The 13885-nt window shown below is 37.0% G+C and overlaps 1 protein-coding gene across 1 annotated transcript in view; it reads right to left on the reverse strand.

Annotated features, from left to right (window-relative positions):
* COL8A2 (collagen type VIII alpha 2 chain) overlaps positions 1 to 13885 on the reverse strand; it is a 70403-nt gene that overhangs the window by 26709 nt on the left and 29809 nt on the right. The window contains exon 2 of the mRNA XM_072420119.1: positions 11960 to 12018. The gene's annotated coding sequence lies outside the window, so the exon portion shown is untranslated. The remainder of the gene's footprint in view (positions 1 to 11959; positions 12019 to 13885) is intronic.

Below are 13885 nucleotides of genomic sequence, written 5' to 3' on the forward strand. Positions count from 1 at the left end.
TGGATATTTATAGATTATTATTATTTTATTATTATTTTATTATTATTAAACAGGATTTATATAGCGCCAACATATTACGCAGCGCTGTACAATAAATAGGGATTGCAAATGACAGACTAATACAGACAGTGATACAGGAGGAGAGGACCCTGCCCCGAAGAGCTTACAATCTAGTAGGTGAGGGAATTTCACACACAATAGGATGGGAGATATGTAGTTGTGGGAAGTAGTGGTGGTTTCAATTAACAGAAGAGGATGGGTAGGCAAGTTTGAAAAAATGGGTTTTGAGTGCTCTTTTAAATGAGCAGAAAGTAGGAGCAAGCCGAATAGGACGAGGAAGACCATTCCAGAGAGTTGGAGCAGCTCTAGAGAAGTCTTGTATCCGTGTGTGTGATGAGGTTATGAGTGAGGAAGTCATTAGTAGGTCATTGGAGGAGCAGAGAGAGCGGCAGGGGGAGTATTTTTTAACCATGTCAGAAATGTAAGTGGGACAATAACTGTGTAGGGATTTGAAGGCAAAGCACAGGAGCTTAAATTTGATTCTAAGGTGAAATGGAAGCCAATGGAGAGAACTACAAAGAAATGCAGCGGAAGAGGAGCGGAGGAAAGGATGGATGAGTCTGGCTGCAGCATTCATGATAGATTGTAGAGGAGAGAGTCGGGTAAGTGGAATACCAGAGAGGAGGATGTTACAGTAGTCCAGACGGGAGATGATGAGAGCATGTACAAGGAGTTTGGTGGTCTCAGGGGACAGGTAGGGGCGGATTTTGGCGATGTTGCGTAGGTGAAAGTGACAGGACCTGGAAATGTTCTGAATATGAGGGGTAAATGAGAGGGCCGAGTCAAAGGTGACACCAAGACAACGTGCCTGAGGGGAGGGCCGAATAACAGTGTTGTTAACAGTTAGATATATGTCAGGGGGGGATTTGGAATTTGAGGGGGGGGATGATGATGAGTTCTGTTTTATTCAGGTTTAGTTTCAGAAATCGGTCAGACATCCATGATGAGATGGCTGATAGGCAGCATGAGACCTTATCCAGGACTGAGGGAGACAGGTCACGGGTGGACAGATAGATTTGAGTGTCATCAGCATACAGATGGTACTGCAAGCCAAAGGAGGATATGAGACTACCCAGAGAGGAGGTGTACAGAGAAAAGAGAACCGGTCCAAGGACAGACCCTTGGGGAACACCAACAGGGAGGAGAGTGGGTGAGGAGGAATTACCATTGAAAGAAACTTGAAAGGAGCGGTCAGAAAGATAAGAAGCAAACCAAGAGAGAGCAGTGTCACAGATACCAATGGAGCGCATGATTTGTATTAGAAGGGGATGATCAACAGTGTCAAAAGCAGAGGAAAGATCAAGGAGAAGGAGCAGGGAAATGTATATCTATATTTATCTATATTTATAGATATCAAAGCTGGACTACTGAGAAACAATAAATACACAATTGAAGAAAATACGTGAGCGCTGTCTTGCTTTCCTGTAAACAAAACTGGCAAATCACTTCCCAATTCTTCCTGATGACCACATTTGTGAAGGGGTTTTCTTTGAATTCACGAGCCATTAGTGATTGATTGCTCAACCTATTCACTTGAATAGAGTACTGATTGCCACTTTTTCCAGCTGCCTTATATGCACTTTAAAAAGTGGCAATAAGTGGCCATAGGTTTACTTTTCTGCCATTTATTGCTACTTTTAAAACAGACACCTAAAATCTCCACTGTAGCCTAAGCTGTTCATCACTATCTGACAAACTAGGAAGTGTTAAACTTTTGAGATAATCATCACTTTCAAAATTTGAGTGAACAAAAACATGTTATTTGATTATAAACAGACCGCTCACCCTTTGGTAAATGAACCTGTATGAGTAAGGAAGAGCTCTAAATATTTGAAGTCCAGGTTACAAGACACAACACTTTCATATGCTAGATCTTATGTAGTTTGTGCAATGATAAAATTCCTTTGATCTTATTATGGACCTTGGGATCACAGTGATACTCTCCATGGACACGTTGCTTATAAGCAAGGTACTGAAATATATCATGCCTATTATTGATATTGATAAACTATGTTATGTCATTAATATTGGGTGCTCTTGTATTGAATACAGAAATTAAGTGAAAAGTTTGAGACATTGTGCCACAGTGATGTCATTAATATTGGGTGCTGTTGTATTGAATACAGAAATTAGGTGAAAAGTTTGAGACGTTGTGCCACAGTGAATTATGTTCACCTGTGTACAGGCTGTGCCAGAAGACCTTCTCTGTGTTCCACATGCATATTTACACTCTCTTGCAAAGACTTAGAATACTTTCCATTGTTTACAGTGGAAGAGATCCGGCACAAATGTGGAAAGGTTTGCCGTATGGCTTTCATGTCTCAGTGCAGAGAACAATGATTCAAAGATTACATAGAGGGAAGGTAGGCAGCCAAAATACTCCCTTAGCTCTACTGTTCTTTCAAACTCCAGACCAAGTAATCCATATTCTGGAACACGTGGCCAAAATAGGGTTAAAATTGTATGGGCCATTTGGCTTTCTTTCCCTAACGGGGGTGGAAATATATAGGGTCTTATCCAATAAAGTAGAGCACTTTTTTCACCTAATAAAGCATTAAAATGCAATGTTTTATCTTCTTCTACTGGAAATATTTCATTTTAGAAACATCCCTTGTTTGTATAATACTGTCTGTTAAAGGAATATATGCATTTTGTCTGAAACTTTTTCATTTTTTAAAGGCTCAGGTAAAGTTCAGAGTGAAAAGTTTCTGCATAACAGAACAATAGTTAGTCCAGTTCTTAGAACATATTTACACATCAGGCCTAGGAGATATGTTTGTCTAATCTTCAATCACTTAGACAGACAGATTTCATGATTTGTGCATGAACTAAGTTTGGCAAATTAAACGCAGATTTAATAAAAAAAAATCTCTTATTTTATTACAATGGTTAACCAATCAACAAAATAATGTTCCCAAAATGTATGATTGATATTTTACCCAAATATCTCAAACAAGTACCGGTAAATCCACATTCTGCCCCTGTGTGGTCATTATGGGAATTGCAAAAGGTCTATCAATTGGACTTGAGTAAATCTGATTCAACATTTGTGCCAATTGCATTAAAAGGATTAATAATTTATTTAATTAACCATTTACATTAAATTACAGCAGAATCAAGTAGCTGTGTGGAGCGATACAGAATCCAGAACACTCTGAAAGTAAAATTGGTAATTTTTTAAAAGTAGAATTATGGTAGAATCAGGACCAATGGGACACCTATTGTGTGTGTGTAAATGCCCCCCTCCTATCCATAAACGGGTCCACTGGAATCTGGTTTGCCAAAACAGGGAGGAGGCAAAATGTAGCCTTCTTCCCCTTGGAAAACCAACCCCCAACCTCTGTCTTCCTTCAACATTGGCAGTGTTTCCTCTTGTGTTAATACTCCTTTTACCTATGCTATGCTAGTCTCCTTTCACAAACCTTTGCTATCAATTCTCCTCTGCCACTGCTGACAGCAAACCTCAAGGTACAAGGTACAACCCTGTTGTAACTTTAGCGACATTCTATGTAAAATAAACACAATGACAGCAGAATAGTACAATATAGCTGGGACATATCTCACACACTGTATCAGGTCATAACCATTCCTGAAAAGACATTCCTGCATGCAGACATCCTAGATAATACCCACACATGAAGAGGATAGTAATGACTGGCAGGACAGAAATAAAACAGCTGAAAGGGAAGGGCCAGCACAACACAGAGGGGAGAGTGTGGGCTGTACAGCAGACAGCACATGAGGACATAAGATACTGAAGTTTGTTATGTGGAAGTCACATTGTGCAAGGTAATGGGAGTAATTACTCATAGCAAAAGTAAGGACTATTTACAAATGTCCAAAAAAAAAAAGGAATAGCTGGAGTTCAGCTTTAACAAAAAATTAGCAGTGCTTGACTACGGGAAGATTTATTGCATAAATTGAGTAACATATACCGTATTTTTTGCCATATAAGACGCACTTTTTCTTCCCCAAAACTGGGGGGGGGGGGAAGTTGGTGCGTCCTATACGACAAATGTGTTATAAAATAATTAAAATAAGATACTCACCCGATACCCGATTGAATGGCACATGAGTGATCAGAAGGGGAATAATCTTTCAGAATCTTTTTTTTCTAGATTTTCCTCCTTTAAAATTGGATGCGTCTTATATTCCAGAGCGTCTTATAGGGCGATAAAAATACAGTAGATATTAAATGACCATATTGACAGGTTAAATGTGTTATATCTATTGAGTTTAAGTTGTGTAGTTGGAAAGATACTATTGAATCATATAAATTTAAAATAATTTTTGCTAAGAAATAAAGTGATAGCACAGCTTCAAAAAACACTGTAGTGTTCATCTTTTTTTTTGAGGAGTAAGTAAACAATTAGATAATAGAGTAACTGTGGATATAGTATACTTGGACATTGCAAAAAAAAAACATTTGACGCAATAGTGAATAATGATTCATACTCTGAATGGTCTAAAGCAGGGGTGTCAAACTCTGGCCCGCAACGCCTTTTTTTTTGGCCCTGAAAGGAATCCCAAATCTGAATTGCAGCTTGCCCACCTCTCCACTGAAATAGCACCGCTACTACAATTCTGGGCATCACTCGCCTCTATAGACCAGTGGTCTCTCTGCCTATGCGTGGCCCCGCATTAGACTGTTTTGTAGACACAGGGAATTGTAGTAGCGGTGCTATTTCAGTAGAGGGAGTTCCAGCCACTCATAACATTAAGCGCCACATTGGACTGTTTTTATTCATGACTCTAACTGGGAACTGTAGTAGCGGTGCTATTAGACTTTGTCTAAGTTTTTCATTTTGGCCCTCTGTGTATTTGAGTTTGACAACCCTGGTATAAGGATATTAGTGGTGTACCCCAGAGTTCAGTGTTAGGACCTTTACTGTTTAACATCTTTATAAATGATATGGAATTTGGGAATAAAAGTATCATTTCCGTGTTTCCAGAACTATGTAATGGAATTAGGTCCATACAGAAAGTCTATAATCTACAAACAGACCTGGATGTACTGTTTGATTGGGCAGCCAAGTGGCAAATGACATTTAATATAGATAAATGTAAAGTTATACACTTGGGGGATAACAACATGCATGCTTCATACTCTCTAGGGAGAATACATTTGGGGAGTCAGAAATGGAAAAGGATCTGGGGGTTCTGGTAGATCATAGACTTAATAACAGCATGCAATGCTAAGCTGCAAAGCTGAGGAATAGACTGTGGAGATTGAGACATAATCCTGCCCCTGTACAAAGCATTGGTCAGACCATATGTAGGATTTGCTGTTTTGGGATAAACAAGTTTTGGGCACTAGTTTACTAAAACGATATCATGGAACTGGAGAGTGTGCAGAGAAGGGCGGCTAAACTGATAAGGCATAGGCATAGAGGAACTCAGCTATAAAGAAAGATAAGCTGAACTGAATTTACTTTTCCTTCAGAAGAATATATAAATGGTCCATACTGACATGTCTCAAAAGAATTATTTTAAAGGTAAAGCAAAGGGCAATGAGGCGCTATTTGTGTCTGAAGAAAAGGAGATTTAATTTCCACATACAGTAAGAAGCCCTCACAGTAAAGACTGTGAAAATGTGGAACAGACTCCGTAAGCAAGCCCAAATTGATTGTTTTTAGAAAAAAGCTGGATATATTTCTAGATGCACAGAATATGATTAAGTATTACATTTTAGAAGTATTGACACTAGAGACTGTTGATCCAGGGATTATCCAATTGCCTTGGGGAATCAGGAAAGAATTCTTTCCCTGTTGGAGCAAATTTACCCATGCTTTGTAATGTTTTTTAACCTTCCTCTGGATCACCCATGCATATAACTGTGCATGTAGATTTCTGTCTAGAACATGCAGGTTTTATAATATGTTCATTTATTTTCCTTGTGAATTAACTTGATAGACTTCATCCTGACTATTTATATAACTTTAAGTTCATCCTTTAAAGTATGCAATAGAAACCCACAAACTCTTTCTACATAGGGCGGGCTCAGCATTTATCCACAATGATAAATGGCTAATGTTTTTGATAATAACTTAACTACAGTCTTATATTTATCTTACCAATAACAGTATGTCAACAGAAAAGCAAGACTTGTCCTGTATAGTGGTAAAGAGATGGTTTATTTGGTCTTTGGGTGTAAAAATAGAATCTCATATGCAACCAGTTAGAGTAGCTTTTAGCCAAGGGAAATATTTAAGCCAAAGGACTGGCCCACCACCATTATCTCTCATCTAATATATTTGGGATATAACAGGTACAATTGTATTTTCAAATGAACACCAGGCTTAAAACATTAATAACGTAATATCGGTGTGATGCACATTTGTAATTAATTGGCTAATATAATAAATATTACATTATTATAAAAAATGGATTACATACATCCCATTCATTCTCATTATGTGAATCCAGCAAAATAATTGTAAGGGATCTGTTTATTAAAGAGGCAATTTGACATTCCCTCAAATATTCCCTGGTTGGAATCAATTACTGCCATTGAAACACATGAACCAGGGAATGTTTGGGGGAATGTCTGATTTCCTGTTTTATAAATAGGGCCCTAACTATTAAGGTATCTGTGATAGAAAGACCTCTCATAGATCGTCAGTTGCATTTAGAAGCAAATTCAAGTCATGATGTTTTCCTGTTTAATGTTTATAGCAAAAACCTTATTTAATATTGGTATAGGGAAGGGTTAAAATACCAGTCCGTAATTTTTTGTAGCCTGTGTCCTGTTACACTTTAGGGATTCTGGCACAAATAAAAAATAGTGTGCACATGTGGATCAAAAACAAGCATTAGAAAAATTCCAAGGTTGCCTCTTCAAAAAGTGTTGCTCTCACTTATGTCTACTACTAGCTGTGTACATGCACCAGTTTCTAATCAAGTAAGAACTGGTTAAAGAGAACCAACCATCTGTCAATAGTCAGTATCATCTATTTCCATCATGCTCCTGTTCCAAGGCTAGCAGAAAATCTTGTTTATTCCTTGCTAATAGGCGCCTCCTGTTTCAGATTTGCTGTGTGTTTAGATATATGTCTCTTCGGCTGCCAAGATTCCTAGGCAGATATATCCTTAAAAATGTAGACCATTTTCTCCACCAAATTCAAAGAAAACAAACGGCAGGCCAAGGTCTGATATGAAATAGTTTGAAAATGAGAAAAAGCTGCCTAGGAACTCGGTTTACATTCAAATAAGTTTCTGCGGGACAATACGGTCTGCTGGGCATTGGGAGGACTTGAGACATAAAAAGGGAGAGGCTGCCCTGCTGCTAGGTGTGTAAACTCAGAATGAGAAAGTAACACTCAACTTGTCCAGCTATTTCATAACAACAAAAGCACATATTTGGGGTCAGAGAGCGCAGGGGAAACAGCATCAAAATATTAGGCTATCCTCTAATGCTTTGTACACACCCTGCTTGTAGAAAAGTAGCATGTACAAGGTTATAGCATGCGTGTCTTGGCAGTAGAATTCTTGTTCTGATTTTATAAAATCTGAAATTATAATTTATAACTGCCAAAACTCTTACATTTCTTGGTTTATAGAAGTATTTGGTAGGTAGTGTACAATATCACTCAGCAACTCATAGATTATTTACATATTACAATATTGCAATGCTGGAGCATAACTTGATACTGAGAGTGTCTGGCATTATTTAAGTATATATACACCCAAATGTACACCATTTTTTTGTATGTATGTATAACCTCTGACATGTCTTTTTGTGCTTGCTGTATTCCATTGGGAATATTTCTCAGTCTGTCCAAGAATTCACTCTTAGAGAATCACACCAGAACAGGTGTCCCCATAGGAATTTTTCCCCTTACCGCCTGTTCTAGTAGGAACTAGAATTACCCATTACTTTTTGTCTCTTTGACAACAGTCCCAATGTATATTAGAGATGGTGAATCCCCTTAGCAGGTACACAAACAGCAATTTAAACATTTAATCCTTGCCCACCCTATCAAAGCTACAAAAAATGGCCTCAGGTATAGTTTAAGTCATACATAAAACATGCATACAGCACCATATTAGATATACTTATAAACTAATAACTAACACGTATGCCACTTACTGTGCATTATAATTGTTTACTTTCTCATATTATCTCAAATTTGTGTATGCATGCAGTTAGGTTAACTGGCTTCCCTCTAAAACTGTCCTTAGACTGTATTAATGACATATGACTATGATAGGGACATTAGATTGTGAGATTGTGAGCTTCTTTGAGGGACAACTACTGGCATGACTATGGACTTTGTACAGCAGTGCGTAATATGTTGGCGCTAAATAAATACTGTGTAGCAATTATAATAATAATGTGTAAGGTGTCTGTCACCTACTTATGAATACCTGTTGATCAGTATTCATAAAAAAATATGATTAGACCCTTTCTTGGCACAGGATGTTACATGGATGATAACAGACACAAGTGACAGCTAAAAGTGCAGAACTTAGATTATATGTGAGATATAAAGGTAAGAGGATATTGGGAAGGTTGAGATGAGGGAGACTGTCTATAGGAAACATTGTAACCAATAAAAGAGGCTAGCGGAATCACAGCACACTGGTAAGAAAGTGAACTGATACTTTAAACTTGGGAGACGTTTTTCCTGAATTAAATGTATGCAATATTGATATTGTCAAATTCAAAGGAAAACTGATAATTTATTTAGGACCAAAAATCTTTGTTAATTAAAATATTGGAATGCTAATTAGCTAAATTCTGATGCAAATTAGCCCCTACCATCAGCTTTTTTCTTGTGCTTTTCATGTTCCCATAGGTCCCCCTGACTTTCTACCCCAGAAATGTTGGTGACAATACTTTGTCCAGGGGCTTTGCAGTTAACTAAATATTCCATTTTTAAACTGTATTTTCCAACTACACTTTAATTTTGATTTTCAGAAAAACTACACGGTTTTTTTTATCAGTTTACCGTGAAAATTAGCCTGTAAAACAGTTGTTATGTATGTTTTTAGCTGTTTATCTGGGGTTCTGATTTGACCTTATACTGAAAAATTACATGAGATCAGTTATTCTGAATTGAAAAATGTTAGGGAACTGCCTTTTGGGAGCTTTTCTAAGTGCAAGAGAGCATTTATTGTATCAATCCACTGGTGATTTGTTGGACAATATGGAGGATTTTTCTTGTTAAACATAAGGCTTTGGCTTCTGCAGTTTCAAATGGAGATTATCTGAGGGATGTTTCAGTATAACCATGGCTATATTTGGGTATTTCCAAAATGGATGGTATGATATGGATGATATGGATTAGTCTCCTTATCCTAAGGAACATCTAAGGCACAAAGAGGAATACTTATAGAGAGGAAGAGTACAGTAGACTCCATGTATCAGATGAGTAAAGTAGGCTCCATATATCACAAATTATTCAGTATGCTCTTTGTTCTCTTTATTCTAAGTGCTAAACTAATTAGAATATGAAAATCTGTATCTAAAATAAAGCCTACACTAGGAGAAATATTAAAAAAATATTTCTGGCCTTTTTCTAAAAATGGTAGTTCTCTACTTAATCTCTTGCTTAGGTACTTTCTGAGTCATGTATCTGGAATAGACATGTAGCAATAAAGTTAGAACTGTTGTTCTGTTATTATACTTCTATGGGGCTACACCTTAATTCTACGGACCCTAAATATCCATTCAGTACTCTATGCTAATTACCCAAATCATAAGATGAATTGCGTCTAAGGTCTAATCTGTGTATAATCGGCTTCAAATGTCACCTTGTGTTTGGGCCATGTAAGGACTGCAGGTGATTCTGTGATTTTTTGGTCCAGTTGTGAAAGTGTGTTCATATAAACTGTCACATGTGAGCTTACAGATATGTATGTGCAGGGCAGCCCCTTTTTCAGATTCTCCTTCCTTTTTTTTCAGTTTGACTGTTCATACAAGCATAGGAACTGGAGGAATCGGCATAGGAACTGGAGGAATTGTTTGTACATAAATCCACTGGTCAAAGTCGACTGACTGGGTTGGATTTTCTTGTCAACATTCAACCACCATTCAATGTACGTTGGCAGCCCACACCAGCCTCGCTCCCTCCTTGCAACATGTATAAGCAGAGAGCTGCTGATTGTTACAGAATGCCATCAGATATTTCTGGGCCCCATACTAGGTAAACTTGCTAGGTCCCCTATAGTTTGTCTGAAAGTTCCAGCCTTGCAAAAGTCAAGATCTTTTGATTGGGGCCCCTCTTGATGGCTGTTCTCGTTTTTAAGGTAGATCAGGGAATATGAAAAGTGATAGATATTGTGGTATAGTAATAAGCTAGGTACTAAGCATGGCATATTCACTATGGACATCAATGAGGACCTATGCCAATTCTTTCATCAGTAAACCTGGGTGATCCAGCATACCCGGAATTGATTCCTTAAAGGTCATTTGCTATTTGTTAGCAAATCCTTCCAGATCCGTTCCAGGTTTGCTGAATCACCCAGCTTCACTGTTTAAAGTGTATCTTCTCCAGCCTTGGATAGCATAAATAAATCAGGACCCTTGAGATGAACATGTTACCAATAGGAAATAATATCTCTAAATCTATTGTTGACACTCGTACAGAGAATTTTAACATATGTAAACACACAGTATATGGAACAAAAAAAATTAAGTAACTGTGAGTAAATATTTTTTGGAAATTTGCTTTACCAGACATCTTTCTGATCCTCACCTTTTTTTGCTTTTCACTATGAATTGTGACATTTTCCAATTTGTGGGAAATTTAGGAACTAAATTTTCCCTGTTTAGTTTCCTCACATGCGCTAGTACAGACATCTGGAAAGATGTTAACGTGTAAATATTTTAGTGTTTTCTAAGGATTTTGACTCATTTTTGGTCATATCTTGACAAGAGTTGAGGCCAGTAATGACAATGAAGAAAGTCAACAAATGCCCACAATAAAATATTACTATTATTGTATTATTATTATTGTTATTATTAATATTATTATTATTAATAATAATAATAATAATAAACAGTATTTATATAGCCCCAACATATTATGCAGCGCTGTACATTAAATAGGGGTGGCAAATGGCCGTCAGATACAGACAGTGACACAGGAGGAGGAGAGGACCCTGCCCCGAAGAGCTTACAATCTAAGAGATCGTGAAAAAACTGACTTCTAAGTTCTTCTAAGGGAATGGAGATCTTTTTTTTTTTAACTTGGTTCAGATCAGATAAATAGAGTTCATCACAGACTAATGGTATAAATGGTCTTTGGTTTAAAAATTATTTTACACACATTTACTAGCATGTCCTGCTCTGTCTTGAGTATGACCTTATATGAGGTCTTTAATAAATCGGGCCCTTTAGGTAATGTATCCCCTATGGCTCCCTGATGAGAATGAATCAGGGCAGCAGTTAGCAGTTAAGTGTCTCCTGCTGCCACACACTGTAAAATGTTCAAATGCTGGTTCTAAAAGCAAGCTATGTCCTCAATTGCATAAATGTATATTTTCTGCAAAAGACAAAGTATAGATAGAGTTTGCCAAGTTTTGCTTAAACAGAATGGAAATGAGTTGAAATTTGTACTCTGCGGGAGCCAGGGGGCACTGAGGCAGAGGTGTTTCAAGACACCCAGAAAAGGGCTCCCAGAAAAGTAGGGAGAGAGCCAATTCCGTTACAGGACTATTTTTGTACTGTGGTAACAGGACCATGTTAAAAAAATTTTAACACAACAACTATTTTTTTACTTGATTTTGATTTTTAGGAAACAATGCCACAATGTTAATATCAGAAATATAATTTTCTACTTCCTAGAAACTATTATGGAACCATTTCAGTGATATCTGTAAACGTGTAAGTCTTTTTCAATTGTAAATTGCTTTGTTTGTTTGAAGTGTACATTTACAAATGTATTACTCTTACCTGGTGTTGTCACTCTTAATTATAGTGCTCTTCTGGGTTGACCAAACTGGCATTCAGATCTGTTAAAAAAAGACAATGAGATGTTTTTAGCAAAACTACTGCATGATATGCATATATAGTCCATAGCATTGGGCACTCATTATCCTGGAAGACCATTATATAAAGGGGCCTAATTGGCTTTCTCAGAGAGTCATCTTCAACACTCCAAACTATATTCCACCTGTAAGCAATTCCTTTTTTTGCCCATTTGTGAACTCCTGATTGGTCACTGGTGCTCTATAAACTGACTGCACCTGCCACAGGAAAACTCATACAATGTTAAGTTGCAGGCCACCAATAGAGCTTCCTCTGAACAAATCCAAGCCTACTGCTGGCCTACTACACACTTTGTCAACAAGTCATGCAAGATCAAGTAGTTTCATCTGACCTGCTATAGACTGTAGCCAAAACATTAGTTAAAAGGTGAAGGGAAATAGAATTTGGTGAGAATAAACAGAATATGGTTGTAGTGTGAACAGCAAGAGGCCAGAGGTGGTATGGACAGAAGAAGGTGCACACAGAAAACTTGAAAGATGTAGTGAAGAAATAAAATCAGCTCATAAAGTGTGATCAAGGTGGAATGGGTGCAGAAAATAAAGTTGAAAAAGTTGGTAGAATTTGAAGCAGGCTATTGGTGTAATTCGGAGCAGAAAGCATGTAAAAGACGTATCTAGAATTGAACTAGAGAAATGGATTAGACCAGACCAGGCCTTCATTAGTTCAACAGTGTAAACCTAAACTTTTCTTGGTGAAATAAAGAAAAAAATGATTGTTTCCAAACAATGAAAATCAGTGGAGGTACCAATGTTGTTACCTGAACACGGGCCACTGATAAGATATGAGGTCCCCCATTTTTTAAGGTTTCTATACCTACTGCAAGGCATCAGGAAACAGTGTAGGCCTACGTATGTACATTACTGAGCGGTACGTTCCTATTCTCATATAAGTACAATTATGCGTAACTGTTTACATTGAAGTGAGGTATAAAACCTATAAAGTCTATGATGAACATAAAATCTAATCAGATTTATAATGTTTTTTTCTGTACAGATGTGAAGAATAAAAAAAAAAAACAAATGAAAAAATGCCCTTTAAAATGCTTTCTCTTAACTGAAGTACCACAGAGCAACCAATCACCAAAGCAACTAGTTTTCTAAAGTCTGTCTAGTTCAACATGGGTTTTGATTTGTTGCTAAAGATTAATGCACTTTAACTTTAGAATATGAGCTCCATATTGAACAAAGATGTGTATGTAAAAAAATAAAACACAAATAAGTTTAAATAAATTTTGTCTGAACATTCTATACTATTTGGATTTCACAGTTAAATGCGCCGTGTTTTTATATGCCGTAGCACTCCTTTTTTGTTAATCGGTTTTGGGAATGACCTCAAAGACAAAGCAAAAAAATACGGAAATGCATTTAAAGTCCCTGATGTGTCCGGGAGAGACCACAACATAAAACTTAGTAGGACTGGAAAATTCTGGAATTTCAATCAGCATGTTAACAGGAAAAAAAATCTAGGTCTTTGCTTCTCACCCCCTCCTCGGCTCGTGGAAAGACATTTCATTTGCCAAAACCTATACCGTGTACTTCTGAAATGTGTTTTTTTTTTAGGGAAAAATTCTTTCCAGAGAAATAAAGGAAAGAATATTTTTTTTCTTGTCAAGAACAGAGACATGGGAATTAGACAAAGTTTGAAAATGCTTTTGTAAATTTGCAACAAAAAAAAAAACATTTACATTTTAAAAAAAGAACAACTCCCAATCATGTGGTGACATTCTATTGGTAGATTTAGTTAGAAAACAAATAGGTTATACACAGTAAAGTAAAGCCTTCCTAGATTGCTGCTTCCTTTTTCTCACAATGTAAAACTTGGTACTTTCTT

Source organism: Pyxicephalus adspersus, chromosome 1 (genome assembly GCF_032062135.1).
Source record: "Pyxicephalus adspersus chromosome 1, UCB_Pads_2.0, whole genome shotgun sequence".
Classification (NCBI taxonomy): domain Eukaryota; kingdom Metazoa; phylum Chordata; class Amphibia; order Anura; family Pyxicephalidae; genus Pyxicephalus; species Pyxicephalus adspersus.